General features: G+C 51.8%; 1 protein-coding gene across 2 annotated transcripts in view; it reads left to right on the top strand.

Annotated features, from left to right (window-relative positions):
• The first annotated feature begins 1,703 nt into the window (after positions 1 to 1,703).
• Positions 1,704 to 15,489, top strand: part of NELL2 (neural EGFL like 2) — a 398,722-nt gene continuing 384,936 nt past the window's right edge. The window contains exon 1 of one of the 2 annotated variants that reach the window (XM_070049719.1): positions 1,704 to 1,936. The gene's annotated coding sequence lies outside the window, so the exon portion shown is untranslated. The remainder of the gene's footprint in view (positions 1,937 to 15,489) is intronic. The other variant, XM_070049717.1, reaches the window with a different exon arrangement.

Genomic DNA, 15,489 nt, shown 5'->3' with positions numbered 1-15,489 from the left:
GCCCTGGGCTTGGGGTGGGAGTAGCCTGCAGGCTCGTGGGGTCTCTCCTGCTGTGGTGGCCCTGGGCTCGGGGTGGGAGTAGCCCGCAGGCTTGTGGGGCCCCTCCTGCTGTGGTGGCCCTGGGCTTGGGGTGGGAGTAGCCTGCAGGCTCGTGGGGTCTCTCCTGCTGTGGTGGCCCTGGGCTCGGGGTGGGAGTAGCCCGCAGGCTTGTGGGGCCTCTCCTGCTGTGGTGGCCCTGGGCTTGGGGTGGGAGTAGCCTGCAGGCTCGTGGGGTCTCTCCTGCTGTGGTGGCCCTGGGCTCGGGGTGGGAGTAGCCCGCAGGCTTGTGGGGCCTCTCCTGCTGTGGTGGCCCTGGGCTTGGGGTGGGAGTAGCCTGCAGGCTCGTGGGGTCTCTCCTGCTGTGGTGGCCCTGGGCTTGGGGTGGGAGCAGCCCACAGGCTTGTGTGGCCTCTCCTGCTGTGGTGGCCCTGGGCGCTGGGCTCGGGGTGGGAGCAGCCGCAGGCTTGTGGGGCCTCTCCTGCTGTGGTGGCCCTGGGCTCTGGGCTCGGGGTGGGAGCAGCCGCAGGCTTGTGGGGCCTCTCCTGCTGCACTTGTCCTGGGCTCGGGGTGGGAGCAACCCGCAGGCCTTTGGGGGCCTCTCCTGCTGTGGTGGCCCTGGGCTCTGGGCTCGGGGTGGGAGCAGCCCGCAGGCTCATGGGGCCTCTCCTGCTGTGGTGGCCCTGGGCTCTGGGCTCGGGGTGGGAGCAGCCCACAGACTTGTGGGGCCTCTCCTGCTATGGTGGCCCTGGGCTCTGGGCTCGGGGTGGGAGCAGCCCACAGACTTGTGGGGCCTCTCCTGGTGTGGTGGCCCTGGGCTCTGGGCTCCGGTGGGAGCAGCCGCAGGCTTGTGGGGCCCCTCCGGCTGTGCGGTCCTGCTGCATCTGGGGTTTGCCCAGACGGTGACCCGGGTGCCAGGTGTTCGCGAGGTAGCCGGAGACGGCACTGGTCGGTGCCGCCAGAGCCGCAGAGATCACAGCAGAAATGCCGGCAGAGCCCCTCTCGAAGTCCCACTCCCTGATTGTGCACATTGTCCAGAGAAGCCCCGCGGGCGGACCCCGGACCCCAGCAGAGCCCGAGCCTGACTCTGAAGAGCAGCAGTCCCCGGCCGGTCTGCATCCAGGGACCTCCGGGTGCGGGCGGGCGCGCAGGTCCCGCGCCAAGACGGTGCGGCTTCCCTGCGGGAGGGACCCGAGCACGCGGGATTCCCGTGTCCGAGGGCCAGCCCGAGCACGCGGGATTCCCGTGTCCGAGGGCCAGCCCGAGCATGCGGATTTCCGTGTCCGACCTGGCGCCAGCCCGAGCACGCGGGATTTCCGTGTCCGACCTGGCGCCAGCCCGAGCACGCGGGATTTCCGTGTCCGACCTGGCGCCAGCCCGAGCACGCGGGATTCCCGTGTCCGAGGGCCAGCCCGAGCACGCGGGATTCCCGTGTCCGAGGGCCAGCCCGAGCACGCGGGATTTCCGTGTCCGAGGGCCAGCCCGAGCACGCGGGATTCCCGTGTCCGAGGGCCAGCCCCAGGACCGCGGCGTCACGGGAGCGCCAGCCCCGTCTCGCTCGCTCAGCGCGCCGGCCGCGCGGGGCATCGCAGCCGCTTCCCGCAACGGCCGCTAGGGGGCGGCCTCCCGCAGGCGCGGTCGCCGCGGGAGCGCGAGGCTGCGCGGGCGGGCGTCGCGCGGGGCAGCGGGCGGTGCGACCCCGCGCGGCCGGCGCGCTGTGCCGGGCTCCTGCGCTGTGGGCGGCCCCGCGCCCGCGATGACCGCGCAAGCCCGGCCCGGGCGCGCTCGCGGGCGCCGCCGCCTCAGGGCCGCCTCGGAGCCGGCCCTCGGGGAGAGCCGAGCGCGCGCCGCCGCCCCGCGTGCGCCCCGCGCCGGGCGCCCCGCCGCGCCTGCCCGCGAGGTAAGGGTGGGCGGCCGCGGCGCTCGGGCCTAGCGTCCCCGGCGCGTGGGAGGGCCGGCGGGTACCGCGCGCGTCGCCCGTTCCTCGCTGGCGGGACGTCTCGCGTCGTCAGACTCCGCGCGAGTCTTGTCTTGGCTGTGACCGTGGGAGCCCGGCCGCACGGGTGGTGTTGAACGTGCGTGCCCCGGTCCCCGGGCAGACAGCGAGTTCGCGTGTCCTTGCCCGCCCGGAGTTGAGGGGCGCTGCCTCGTGGTGGCATTCGAAGTGTGCCGTGAGGAAGTGCCGTGCGGCGCGGCGATTGCAATAGGGCAGCTCTGCCAGCGTGGCGTGGCGTGGTGGGAGGAGGTACCGTGTTAGTAAGGAGTACCACCTTCTACAACGACGCCCGCGGTGCGCCTCGCGGGGGTCAGCATGCTCCCGGAGGACGGCAGGGTTCCTGTCTTCCCGCAGGAAGGAGTTCAGGCCTGAGACAGAGAGCAAATAGCAAGGTTTATTAGGGCAGGGACATCTGCAAGAACCGATGGGCACCTCTCCAGACAGAGCCGGAGAGAGTGCCCAGTCCTGGGACTGCGGGAGAGCGAAGTTACACGGTTGAGTGGAGAGAGTACACCTGGCCAGGCCAGGCCAGGCCAGGCGGGCGGCTCAGCAGAGAGGCGGAGGGCTGAGCGCGCAGTCCGGTTGAGGCCGGGGGTTTTTAAGGGGATGGGCCTTGCCTTCCCTTCTTCTCCTCCTGGAACAAAGGACTTGGGATGTAAATACGAAAAATTCCTTTCTGAGTTTTCCCCCTGAAGTTATCAGACAGGAGGAAGCCTGGCTGGCGTCGCCCCGGTTAGAGGAAGGATGGGCATGACCCCCTGGAAGATCGGTAGGATGGTTGAAGTGCAGATACTGGGCTGCCCCTGGAAGGTTATCAGGCAGAAGGGGCGGGGCCCCACCTGGCAGGTTATCGGGCAGAAGGGGCAGGGCAGGATATTTCAAGTGCAGACACTGGGCTGCCCCTGGAAGGTTATTATCGTGATGACTGAGACGCGGATGCTGGACCTAGATGTCAGCTCCTTAGGCCTTTGTCACACACACATAAGCTCATATCTGACTTCCTACCTAACAGACATACCCAGGCAAATCGGGGTTGTTGAGAGGGTGTTTCCCAGGCGCCCAGTGTGAGGAGCCGGGAGGGGCATGCCAGGGCTGCAGGCCTCAGAGTGTAGCGGAGGAGTGAAGGTAAGCCTCTCGGAGCCTTCCCACGAGGACACAGCAGTGGAATCCCAGCGTTGCTGCAAAGCCAGCGAACACATGACTGCACAATGAAAAGGAGAAAACTTGCAGTCTGGGTAGTGCTGATGGCACTGCCTGCGTGTCCCGTCGGCGACTGCCCGGAGTGAGCGTGGTGGGAGCGGGGCCTGTGCTTCCCACCTCTGAAGTGGGAGCCTCTCACCGGGCTAAGTGCTCCCCATTCTTAAAGATGTGCGTAGATTCATTGTTTTTGTTTTTGTTTTTTGACAGGCAGAGTGGACAGTGAGAGAGAGAGACAGAGAGAAAGGTCTTCCTTTTGCCATTGGTTCACCCTCCAATGGCCAGCGCACCACGCTTATCCGAAGCCAGGAGCCAGGTGCTTCTGGTCTCCCATGGGGTGCAGGGCCCAAGCACTTGGGCCATCCTCCACTGCACTCCCGGGCCACAGCAGAGAGCTGGCCTGGAAGAGGGGCAACCGGGACAGAATCCAGTGCCCCGACCGGGACTAGAACCCGGTGTGCCAGCGCCGCAAGGTGGAGGATTAGCCTAGTGAGCCACAGCGCCGGCCCCATTGTTTTTAAAAGTAAAATGGGCCCTGAAAACAAGGCAGCCACTTCACCTGAGCTCAGCCGCTGTATCTGTGCCCAGCAGAGCAACAGGAGCCTGTCACTGGTGCTGCCAGACCAACACGCGGTCTCAGTGGAGCAGCCTGCGCAGGCCTGCCCAGGGACGTTTGCATTATTATGACTGCCTTGTTTCTGATTTTGGAATCTAATAGGCTTGACTTAGTTGTAAGATCAGCATCGCCGCAGAGATCCCAGCAGCCTGGCGTGGCGTGGGTGCCCGGTTAGGCAGCTTAGCTGTGTTTTGCTCTACGGGAGGGCACTACTGGAGGTTTCTGAATAAAGGGGAGCTTAACCCCGGGTCTGGAGGAGGGCTTTGGCGTCATGCTCTGGACGAGGCTGGGTGGGAGGAGCAGAGCTGAGGGGCAGCTGGAAGCATTCTGACTGCAGCGGTGAGCGGGAGGCGGTGGGCGTCAGGCCTGAGCTGCAGGCAGGGTAGGCTGGCTTTTCTAAGTGACCAGCATCAGGACAGTCCAGAGAACAGCTGGTTTTCATTGGGAAGGCGGGTGTGAGATACCTGTGGGATATCCAGGTGGAAATGGTCAGCAGGGAAGAATTCTAAAGAAGTTGGGCTTGGGGGTGCATTTGTTCCTGAGAGGCCTTGAAATCACGAGGCCAGGCAGTGGCTCCTAGAGACCAGCCTTGCGGAGAGAAGGGGGGAGTCCGGGTGGGTTAGTGGGGATTCCTGGCTGCTGAACCTGCAGGAGAACAGAAGCAGCCTTGGAGGGACTGTTCACGAGGAACAACCAGGCGCGAGAGCACTAAAAGGTGTTGCTGGAAGATGCAGAGGCCTACGGGGGTAGTGCACTCTGGAGGGGCAGGGAAGCAGAGGAGAGTGGTACGGTGATGAGAGAAGGGCTGTTGTCAAAAACTGGCCGACGCGAGAGGAGTTCAGCGTGAAGCAGCAGCAAGTGGTTGAAATGTTGCTGGAATTCCAAGGAGGGAGGGCAGGCAAGCTTAGGGAGATGGGAATTTAAACCAGTGTTTAGGCTCAGGATTTGTTTTCTGATTTATCAGTTTGTGTGAGACTAGTAAGTTTATGAAATCAGTTGCTGTTCACTCAAGTGGTTCATTCTGTGTATGTTCAAAATAATGTAAGTGTAGGAAAGTGAGATTTCTCAGAAATGGCGGTTCAAGAAGTCACAGGTAACCTCAGAGGGCCAGGGTCGTGTTACAACCCAGAGTGGGCCGGGTGGGGGAAGGCAGACTTGTCTTCCAGGAAGCCCAGTGGCAAGGCGTAGTTTCCATCTGGAGCACCCGGGAAGACCGCCCAGACCAGCCTGAGGTCTCAGTGCAGCTTCCGCGTGTTGTTCAGGAAACCTTTTGTGTGTTCCTCTCGCCTTTTTCTTCACACAAGCTATTTTGAAATCACTTAATATGTCCACATTGAAGACATGTCACGCATACGCATTTGCTGCCACGGGAATTCAGAAATGCCCAGAAGCTACATTTCTTGTGTAATCTGAGTTGAGCTTCAGGCCGCTTCAGTCCAAGAGCATGGTTTCCATGACTCTGGAGTAACTGCTCTAAGGGGTCAGGTTCTCTCTGAGGTGTCTCTTGTCTTGAACATCCTCTGATCCCCTACCCTCAAGGCCCAGGCCCTGTGTGGCAGGTGAGACCACTTTCCCCATCATCCCGAGACTTGACTTTCCCCCTGAGTGATGTTTCCCATTATGCCCTTTCTACACTTGCTGACCGTGGAGAATGGGCCGTAGCTTTCAGAGCATAGTGGGCACAATGAGAAGGAAACCCAGTCATTACCCTCATAAGGAACAGTGGTAGCAGAGAATGAGAGGAAAGGTTGGCCTCAAATCCACCACTTAGAGTGGGAAAAGCACTCTGTTCTGAGATGAGGAGTTCTGATATGGAAAGAGGTGCTAACTGCAAGACGGATTTTTACGTCTGGAATTAATGGCATCCAATCACACAGGCCTGGAGAAGGAGCAGGGGTCAGCTTGCATTGCCTCAGCAAGATCTCAACATTCGCCCCCCCCCCCCAATCAGGAAGTGGGACTTTCAGTGTCCACGGGGAACAGAGTCGGAACCCATATTTGTTTTTTTTTTAACTTTTATTTAATAAATATAAATTTTGAAAGTACAACGTTTGGATTATAGCAGTTTTTCCCACCCTCCCACCTGCAAGCCATCCCATCTCCTACTCCTTCTCCCATCCCATTCTTCATTAACATTCATTTTTAATTATCTATATACAGAAGATCAACTTAGTATATACTAAGTAAAGATTTCAACAGTTTGCGCCCACACAGACACATAAAGTGTAAGGTACTGTTTGAGTACTAGTTACAGCATTAATTCACATTGTACAACACATTAAGGACAGAGATCCTACATGGGGAGTAAGTGCACAGTGACTCCTGTTGTTGATTTAACAATGGACATTCTTATTTATGACGTCAGTAATCTCCCGAGGCTCTTGTCATGAGCTGCCAAGGCTATGGAAGCCTCATGAGTTCACAAACTCCAACCTTATTTAGACAAGGTCATAATCAAAGTGGAAGTTCTCTCCTCCCTTCAGAGAAAGTTACCTTCTTCTTTGATGGCCTGTTCTTTCCACTGGGATCTCACTCACAGAGGTCTTTGATTTAGGTCGTTTTTTTGCCACAGTGTTTTGGCTTTCTATGCCTGAGAAACTCTCATGGGCTTTTCATCCAGATCCGAATGCCTTAAGAGCTGACTCTGAGGCCAGAGTGCTGTTTAGGACATCTGCCATTCTATGAGTCTGCTGTGTATCCCGCTTCCCATGTTGGGTCATTCTCTCCTTTTTAATTCTATCAGTTCTTATTAGCAGACACTGGTCTTGTTTCTGTGATCCCTTTGACACTTAATCCTATCTGTGAACCTAAACAGATCACTTTCACTAGTAAGATGGCATTGGTACATGCCACCTTGATGGGATTTGGGATCCATGGCATGTTTCTAGCTCTACCATTAGGGGAACCCCTATGTGGAGCAAGACCACCTGACCCTGCTCATCTTCCCAGCCTGCAGGGGTCTCCCAAGTTCATCACCAATCTTCCTCATTTGGTGAAGACTTTTTTAAAGGTTTTTATTTTGTTTTGTTATTTTAAAATTTTAAAGGGAGAGAGAGAGATGGATCTTCCTTCCGTTTGTGGGCTCACTACCCAAATGTCCCAAACAGCCTATTTATGTGCAGATGTTTGTGACAGCTCTTTCTTGTATTCCTCACGAAAACTTGGCAGAGTGCTGCCATCATCCTCACAGCAGACCCTAGATTCAGAGAGGTGGCTAAGCTCTCCATGGAAATTAAACCTCTTGAAGTGCCACCTGCGTCTGGGCCTGGGGACCGAGGAAGGCGAGGGTGACGTGGGCTTCGTGCTCAGCACCTTGCGTCACACGAGTGCAGGTCTCAGTGGCATTTTCTGTTAGAGGCCTGCACTTGCAGTTGGCTGCTCCGTTTCAGTGTTGCCTTTGGCACATGCGCTTTGCGCTGGAGGAGCCATTTTCACAGGAAGCCTGTCCCTCAGTAACTGCCTCTGTTCCTTGCACAGCATTTCCTCAAACTGTTGAACCTCACCCAAGAACAGAGTTGCAGGGACTAGGTTCTTGTGTGCACGTAGGCCGAGCCATGGCCATAATCTCCCATCTGTACACACGAGTGCAGGGTGTTTTAAACTTTTGTGGGGGTTTCTCTAGAGATGTGTGCATCATCGGTGACTGGATGTAGCTGAGTTATGCTTGTTTCTTGACACAGCAGAGCACAATGGTGTGGGTAGTTTGAGGTCAGTGCTTACTTGTTGCCCGAGGCCCACAGTGAAATCTGGGCTGTTACAACAGAAATCAGATCCAAATCTCTCTTGCTTAATGATTTGTAACAAATTCTCCTTTTGTGGTAATCAGGTGTTTAGTGTTAGGTGTAGTACAGAGTGGAAGCCGGGAGTGCATGGAGGCAGAGTGGGACAGAGTGGAGGTGCTGGGGGGGAGGGGGCTAGGAGCAGGTGAATCCCACTGAGGGTGCAAGTCATCTTCTTGAAAATTAGTGTTTCCTTGTTGTATTCTTTGTAGTTTGTGCAAGCAAGCTGTCTTCAAGTTTTCTTTGCTTAAAGAAAGAAAATTTCAGGACACAGTCACCCCACACTCACCTCTCCTTGGGTGAGCAGGTGGAGTGGTGAAGGTAGGTTTGGGACAGAAAGGCCCAGGCAGGCACTGGGTGCAGGGCGACCTGGCATTCACCGGCGACCCTTGCTGAGTGCGGTCTGGGCGTCTGCGGGAAGCTTATGGTGCCGGCCCAGCACAATTGCTGCTGCGAAATGCAGCCGATCTGCAGCAGGTCGCTGTGACACCGTGAGGGATGAGGAGGGCCGTCTTGATTTTCAGAGCTCGGTCTTCCAAGAGAGGCAGGCTGCTTAAATACTTATGGCTGCTGTCCGGAGGTGCTGAGTTCCATGTCAGGCTGTGAACGCCGTGTCATGGGAGCAGAGAAGGAGGGGCTTGAAGTCCACAAGAGTCACCCAGACCCCCTCTGCTTTGGGCCTGTTTGGATTCACCAGGGCTTCCCACAGGGCTTCACCGTTGGTTTCCATCTGCTGACTTGGGGAGTGAGTGGAAAACACACCTTTCTGTGACCCTCTGGGGTCTGTCCTTGTCCCACAGACACCATGACCCCTGGAGTGGCCTGGCCACCTGGGTCCTGAGATTGCTGCACCTTGGGATGCTCTCTGTCCTGCTGCCCGGGGTCCGGCCACTCGCAGGACGTTTGGGGCACCTGAGCTGAGAAGAGCAAGTGGGCGACGTGTGCGCTTCACCCTTGCTCTGGTCTCACGTCTTCGACTCACTCCCTGCCCTCTATTTGTGAACACTGAAGGCCATACTTCCTTAATACGTTCGCTAAATACTGTGCCTCCGCCTTGCTGATGGTTCCTCATTTCCTCAGCGTGAAAGAAGGGTGAAAAGGCTGAGACCCCCGCCTTATTCCCCCTCCACCGCTGCCCTTTGTTTCCAGGGCAACCTCAGATAAAGATCTCAACCTTGGGTTTTCCTGATCCACAACACAGCATCGCCAGGGTGCTGCACCTTGCATGTTGGTGCTCCAGGAGAATAGTGTTCCTTGGTCTGGGCAGGTGTTCCAGACGAAGTGACTTAAAACAGTGGACTGGACGCCTGAGTGGGACTGGAGGTGATGGTGGAGAAACCCAGTCTCCTCTTCTCTGAGGAATCAAAGCAGGTCACTAATTAGGTACATTCTGCCCACCAGATGGCGCTGCAGCTCTTCCGATTGGATTCTAGCAGCCCAGTTTTTATTTTTGTTTCCCCCTCTCGCCCTTTCTTTACCAGGAACAGTGACAATAGGAAGAATGTGAGGATCTTACTTCATCATAGGCCGGTTCACTCTGTCATCTCAGAGAGCAGCCAGGACCACGAATTAGTACACATGCATACGCTCAGAAATGAGAGGTCATTTTTTTCCCATTATTTTTTCTTTGAGCAAATGTTTATTAAGAAGAGTAAAATCTGTTAAGTGTAGTCAGGCTAAGTTAGAAGTTATTTTTTAAAGCATTATGGTACAAGTTTATTTCTTCAGTACTACGTGTGGTGAGGTGTTTAAGTCACTAGGTGTTTTTAGAAGTCTTTTGCAGTAATTTGCACAGTTCTTGCATAGGCTCAATCTGTTTCTTTATAATAGCCCAGAAAGTGTTACTTGTGTCTGTCTACTCTAACAGCTAGGTCTTCATGAGGGTTAATTATGCCAAAGAAACATATTTAGTTTGTTTCATTTCACTTAGAAGAACATAGACAATAGAGGAGTATTTTCATTTTTACTTAAGTGTTAATTGCATCCTCAGTTTTTAGTTGTATTGTTTTGAAGATCAGACCCCAGATTTTCTAAATAAATTTGCAATTGAATCAGTTTACAGTAATGATTTTGAGCATTTTTTATGTGCAATGCGCAGTTTCCTCTGGGTCTACCCAGATAAACAAAATTTCACTGCTACTTTCTTATGATCTACTAAACATAAAAAGAAAAAAATGCTTAAAATATGTGCAGAAACCTTAAAGTGTTTTAGAAATGAGTTATTCTTGTGATTCACTTTAGTCATATTGGGTTCTTTTAATGAAAATTACATATTGGCCCAAAATACTCAAGGTTTTCATTAATGCCCTATGCTAGAATCATAAATTTATGAAATAGGTAAGTCAGAGCATCAAGAGAGAATAAATTAGTGTGTACAGTTCTTAATTAAGTCTAATTACAATGAGTTTGTGATGCATTTACATTCATAAAATCACTTAAGTTATCCATGTCTGTCTGAGACAACAGTTTGTGTTTATGAATTGCACATTTGTAAGGAGTGAATTAGTTAATGTGCTAATTGGAAAATTCTCACAAGAGAAGACAGGTTGTGGCTCACTTTAATGTCTCCCTCTCTGGATCTCACAGTGTTGCGTGGGTGGAAGAGCTATGGGAAGTTTAACGTCTGAATGCACATTAGCAGATGAGGATGTTGGGGTCTGAAACACTTAAGCCGTTTACACTCCTCCATCCTGTTGAGGGCCTCCTGTGTGCCAGGCACGTGCAGCATTGATTGACTTCACACCGTGATGGCGTGGAGCAGACGCTGTTCCTGCAGGCTTAGAGCACTTAGATGATGTACCCATTGTCAGGCAGTGCCTGGGCAGGGCTGCCATCCCAGGGCAGTGCCCGAGACTCTAAGCCGAGACTGTAGCTGCAGCACCAGGTAGCTTTAGGAGAAGTCCACCAGTTTACAATGGAACTGTAGGTTTTTAACATATACAGGATAGCTTAGACCGCCAAACATGCTGATTCTACACCACAACGAGGCCTGTTATAGCGATTGTGGTTTAGGCCAGAGGCCGCAGCACCTCAAGAGGGTTCCAGACTTTTCATGAGAAAAGACCAGGGATACTGGGGTTGGTGGTGGATTCTCTTTATTTCTGCCTTCATTACATCCCCACAGACGTAGTCAAAAGATGAACTGTTTCTACTCCAGAATATTGTCCTTAAAGGAAAAGAATGAGGTCTGTCTTTTATGCTAGATAAACTAAAATTGCAACTGAAGGGTATTTTTTATATTTCTTAGGGAAAATTTCCACATATTTTTGTTGTACCTGAGCGAGTGCAAACAGAGGAGCATCACACACTGATAAAATTTAATGGTCCTTTATTGCTGGTGGTGGAGAGCAGGCTCATGCCCTAAAGAACTCTCGACCCCAAAGCCCAAAACAACAGAGTTTATAAAGGCAAAACCCACAAAATCGGGAGGGGTATCCATGGTTGCTAGAATCACGGGGAATACATAGTTACTGGGGTCAAGCTAACCTAGAGCCTATGTGAAACTAATATCAATTGTAATCTTAATACTGGTTACAATCTTAACAATTTCAGTTATAATCTTGACATTAATCCAGGCATTGGCCTAAATCATATGTAGGACATAGACAAATTACAATCTTATCATTAACCCAGGTGCAGCCTATCCTCTTCCAAGCTTGAGTGATAATGCAAGGGTGTTTCGATGCTTTGCCACATGTGATGTAGTGGACTGCTGTTGCCCACGTGTTTTAGATCATAGTTTCAGACGAGAGTCTCACGGTTGGGGGAAGGGGTGCTTTCTCAAGATGGAGTCTCAGGTGCTCCAACATGGAGTCCCTGCTGTCAAGGTGCTACTTCATTTTGTTGCTAAGTAGCTAAAAGTTTTAAAAGGAAGCAAAATTGAAAACATCTTTAAAAACTGGGTAGGTGGTCATTCCAGTGAGAGGGGCTTGGTGAGGTCTTCATGAGAAATCCAGTTCTTAGACTTCTTCTAACCTTAGATTCACCCTAACTCTGAAAGCTCTTTGACTTTCTGAGTGATGCTGGGAAGATGCACAGGGCTGTCCATGAAGTGTACAAAACCATAGTGCACAGGGGAGGAGAGGGCTCCCAGATCACTCCTTCCTGCAGTAGCTCAGGCGCTGCATGTCCACCGCCACTTGTTGGTTATGAATTATTTGTGGCATACTCAGTTCATCAGTGTTGCATCCTGTCATCCGATGGTTGCTTAGTATTTATAGCATATTCAATTAAGTATTTATTGATCCTGTGTTATGGGCACTGTGTGAGGTCCTTACACAGAAAATTAGACAGTTAATTCAGTGCATTTGCCTTGTGTGTATTTGTAGCTCTTAGGGTCCTGCTGATCCAACTATTTGGGGGTGCAGTCTTTGCTTTTTATTATCAGTCTTTTCAGCATTTGACAGTCTGTCCAGTGATAAAGAGTTGACGGAATTTCAGTTACTGGGGTAACTGAAGTGAACTTTTTGTTTGGTGTCCAAAGCATTTGGTCTGTGTTTTAGACAAAGCTGTTCACAGGTTTAGGAAGCCAAGTGCTACCTCACATCTGCACATCAGTATAGCAGAAGTGTGACACTGTTTATAATTGTGATCACAACTTTCACTTCATTGATGGGAAGTAAACTGTATGTGTTAGTGCTTTAAGTATTATGTTGTGGATGTGAGTCAATAGCTCATTTTCTAGGTGCATAGTAAACCATGTGCCATCTTGGGCAGGTCTCTTATCTTACTTTCCTCTGTGTAAGGCAGATCAGCTGTATAAGGTGGTGTGTAAGTTCAAGAGCAGCCCCTCAATGTCATAATTTAAAACACTCTACTTTTCAGTTTTCTCTGGGGAGTATTTGGTAGGCAGAAAACACACACAGCTGAGGACACAAAGCTTGGCCCTCGCTTCGTGCCTGTGAGCTGAGCATCAGCTGGGTGCTGGGCACTGCTCTTCGTGCCCGGGGCCTAGGTTCCTTCCTTTATGCTGTTTGCAGTCCAGTGTCGGGAAGATGGAAAATGCACTTGTAAGATGGCAGTAATTTTAGATGGCGACAAGTGGCCTGCAGAGTAGTGGGAGGGAGCGCTGGTGGGGGGGGCGCAGGGCAGGGAAGAGCTGTACCACCTGGAGATGGAGCCTGAGGGTGCTCCCGGCCTTGGGAAGACAAAGCTGAGGTCTGGCAGCTGGCACAGGCTGTTGACTGGGAACGCAGTGGGTGGGCCCTGAGCGAGGAAGGGGTCTGAGATGAGCCAGAACAGGCCGCGTTGGGGTGGTGTGGCATCCTCCAGGACTGGGGAGAGTGGATTTTATTCCATTTTCAGCAACTGCACAGGAGAGTCTTAAATACCGGTATGTTCCTCATTCTCCTGTTATGGAAATCTCTACCCTGAGATTGTAGATATTGAAACACACTGAGCCAGAAAATGCCCTCGTCTCCCTTGCGTCCAGAGTGATGGCCTATTGCTTGCTCTGTGATACTCGTTCCTATAATCACTTCATTAAAGCAGGAATGTCGTTTGTTTCTTGCAAATTGAAGATTGCAGTCTTTCCAAAGGTCACTCTGAAAAACAAGATGGATATATTTCTCATCTATTTTTAGAATATTTAGCCTTATTTGCCCTTTTCATTCAGTGAGATTTCTGTAACAGTGGGAGCCAAATCCCTATTTTGTGACAGGAGTTATGGATTTGTGATTTCCTCTTAATATATTTGATATTATGAATTCAGAATGAGTACAGATAGACTCATGAGAGAAATACAGATTTTTACTTTGCTCTGTGGTGGAGGAGTATTCACAATATGACTTCATGTGGTGATGAGGCGAAGGAAAGCATGGAACTGAAATGTGTTCTCTTATAAAGCTCTTCTCTACAGCGGAGGCTGCCAGTGTCTGAAACAGGCCCAGGAAGCTGACCAACATGTGCTGTTAAAGTGAAGCTTTCTTATATGGGGTGCACCTTGTGTGTGGTAACAGTCTCCAATTTGGCATGATTTTCCCTCCAAAACCTGAAGAGGTGTATCATTGCATATAAATGGTGGTACACTGGTTTGAACCAAGGAAAAGTAAAACTCAAATGTGTACTTTGCCATATCAGTATGTGTTGTAGGTGAAGTCATTTGATGTATTTGGGACTTGTGTTTTTTCACTCATGGAAGTAGAATTGAATGAAATGACTTCCAAACAGAGTTCTAGTTCCAAAATTACTGTAATTCTATAAGATCAATATTGATAATTAGGTACATAGTAAGAAGAGTAGAAGACAGAGAGCATTTATGTTATAACTTACATTCAGTTGTTAAATCTGGTGATGGAAGGGTCAGATTAAGACTGATCAGTTACAAATAAGCTTTTGTAAACAGTAAGGAGGTATCCTAAAATGTACAGTTCTTTCTCTGAAGTGAGTGGAAATTGAGTTCTTTCACAGTTCCCTGAGCACCACCAGCACCTCCTGTGCAGACTAGTGCGACAACGCTCTCCTCATCCCCACCACTGACTCCTGCTGCTTCTGCGCTGTAGCCGCGAGCAGGGAGACGCGTTTCGGACAGGCCCACCCATTCTCCTGAAAACCCTGCCAAGGGTTCCCATCATCACCTGCTGGGATAAGGCTGGGAAGATTCACCTGGTCTCCCCGTGGGGTCTGACTGCTGCCTGCCTCCCAGCCTCCCCCAGATGCAGCCCCCTCCCCCTTTCTGGGCGCTATCCCCGTGATGCTTGGATCTCCTACATTCAGGTGTCTTTCCTGTGTAGGCTCCTCACAGTGCTGTTTTCTTTGTCTCAAATCTTCCGTGTTTGCCTGTCAGATTCACGCCTGTGAATCCCCAGGGGTCCATGAACTCTGATTTATGACTCTTCCCAAACATCGTTCCCCTGCCCAGCTTTCAGAAAAGGTCACCTCTCCTTAGCAGATGCTCTCTGATCACCCTGTGCCATTTTTCTTCACTCACACATTCAGTGAGCGGCTGTCTGTGTCCTTGTGCTCTCCTAAGAGTTGGAGATGGCGTGAGGGGAGAATGACAGCAGGCCTGGAGCCACGCAAGATGATTTCAAATCCTGACAACGTTGCACATAGAAGGAAACTTTGTGTTACAGAACGACTTGAGGGTGTGTCTCTGGACGTGTGTTGGCAATTGCAGTGGTGGTGTGTTTTGTTTAATGTTTGTCTCTTCTGCAAGACATAAACCCCTGGGAACTGGATTTTGCGGCTTGTGCACACAGCAGTCAAGGAGGGTATTGCTGGATGAATGTATGCATGGATTCTGTTCTTAGTTTCCTACAGATGCTCCAACAAAGGACAAGTTTGGTGGCTCAGAACGAGAGGAGTGTGCTGTGGCAGCTCTGGGTGCCGGAGGCGGGAGATCAGGGTGTCTGCAGGGTCGTTCTCCTGGAACTTCTGGGATAGGAGCACCTCCTGCTGCCTCTGCCAGCTGCTGGCAGTCCTTGCCATTCCCTGGGTTGCAGCTGCATGCTTCCTGCCTCTGCCTTCACTGTTAGGTGGCCTTTTCCCCGTGTGTTGGTCTACTCTGTCTCTGTGTCCCGATATTCCTTTTCTTCTATTACACCAGTTGTTGGTGATGACATTCACAGGTTTGACATGGAAGGATAGATTGACTTCAGAGTAACTTTTTGGAGGACTCCATTAAAAATTCAGCCCACTCTACCTACTTCTCCTAGCAAGAAGACATCTAAGAAGTCAATACTGAAAACGTTTTTGTAGTACACTTTTTAAGAAGACTTATATTTAAAGAACATTTATTTACTTATTTTAAAGTCAAAGTTACAGAGAGAGAGAGAGGGAGTGAGCTTCCATCTGCTGATTCACCCTCCAGATGGCCGCAACTGTCCGGGCTAGGCTAGCTCAAAAACAGGAGCTTCATCTGGGTC

The sequence above is a fragment of the Oryctolagus cuniculus genome, chromosome 9 (genome assembly GCF_964237555.1).
Source record: "Oryctolagus cuniculus chromosome 9, mOryCun1.1, whole genome shotgun sequence".
NCBI classification, from domain to species: Eukaryota; Metazoa; Chordata; class Mammalia; order Lagomorpha; family Leporidae; genus Oryctolagus; species Oryctolagus cuniculus.
This window is presented reverse-complemented; position numbering and strand designations above follow the sequence as displayed.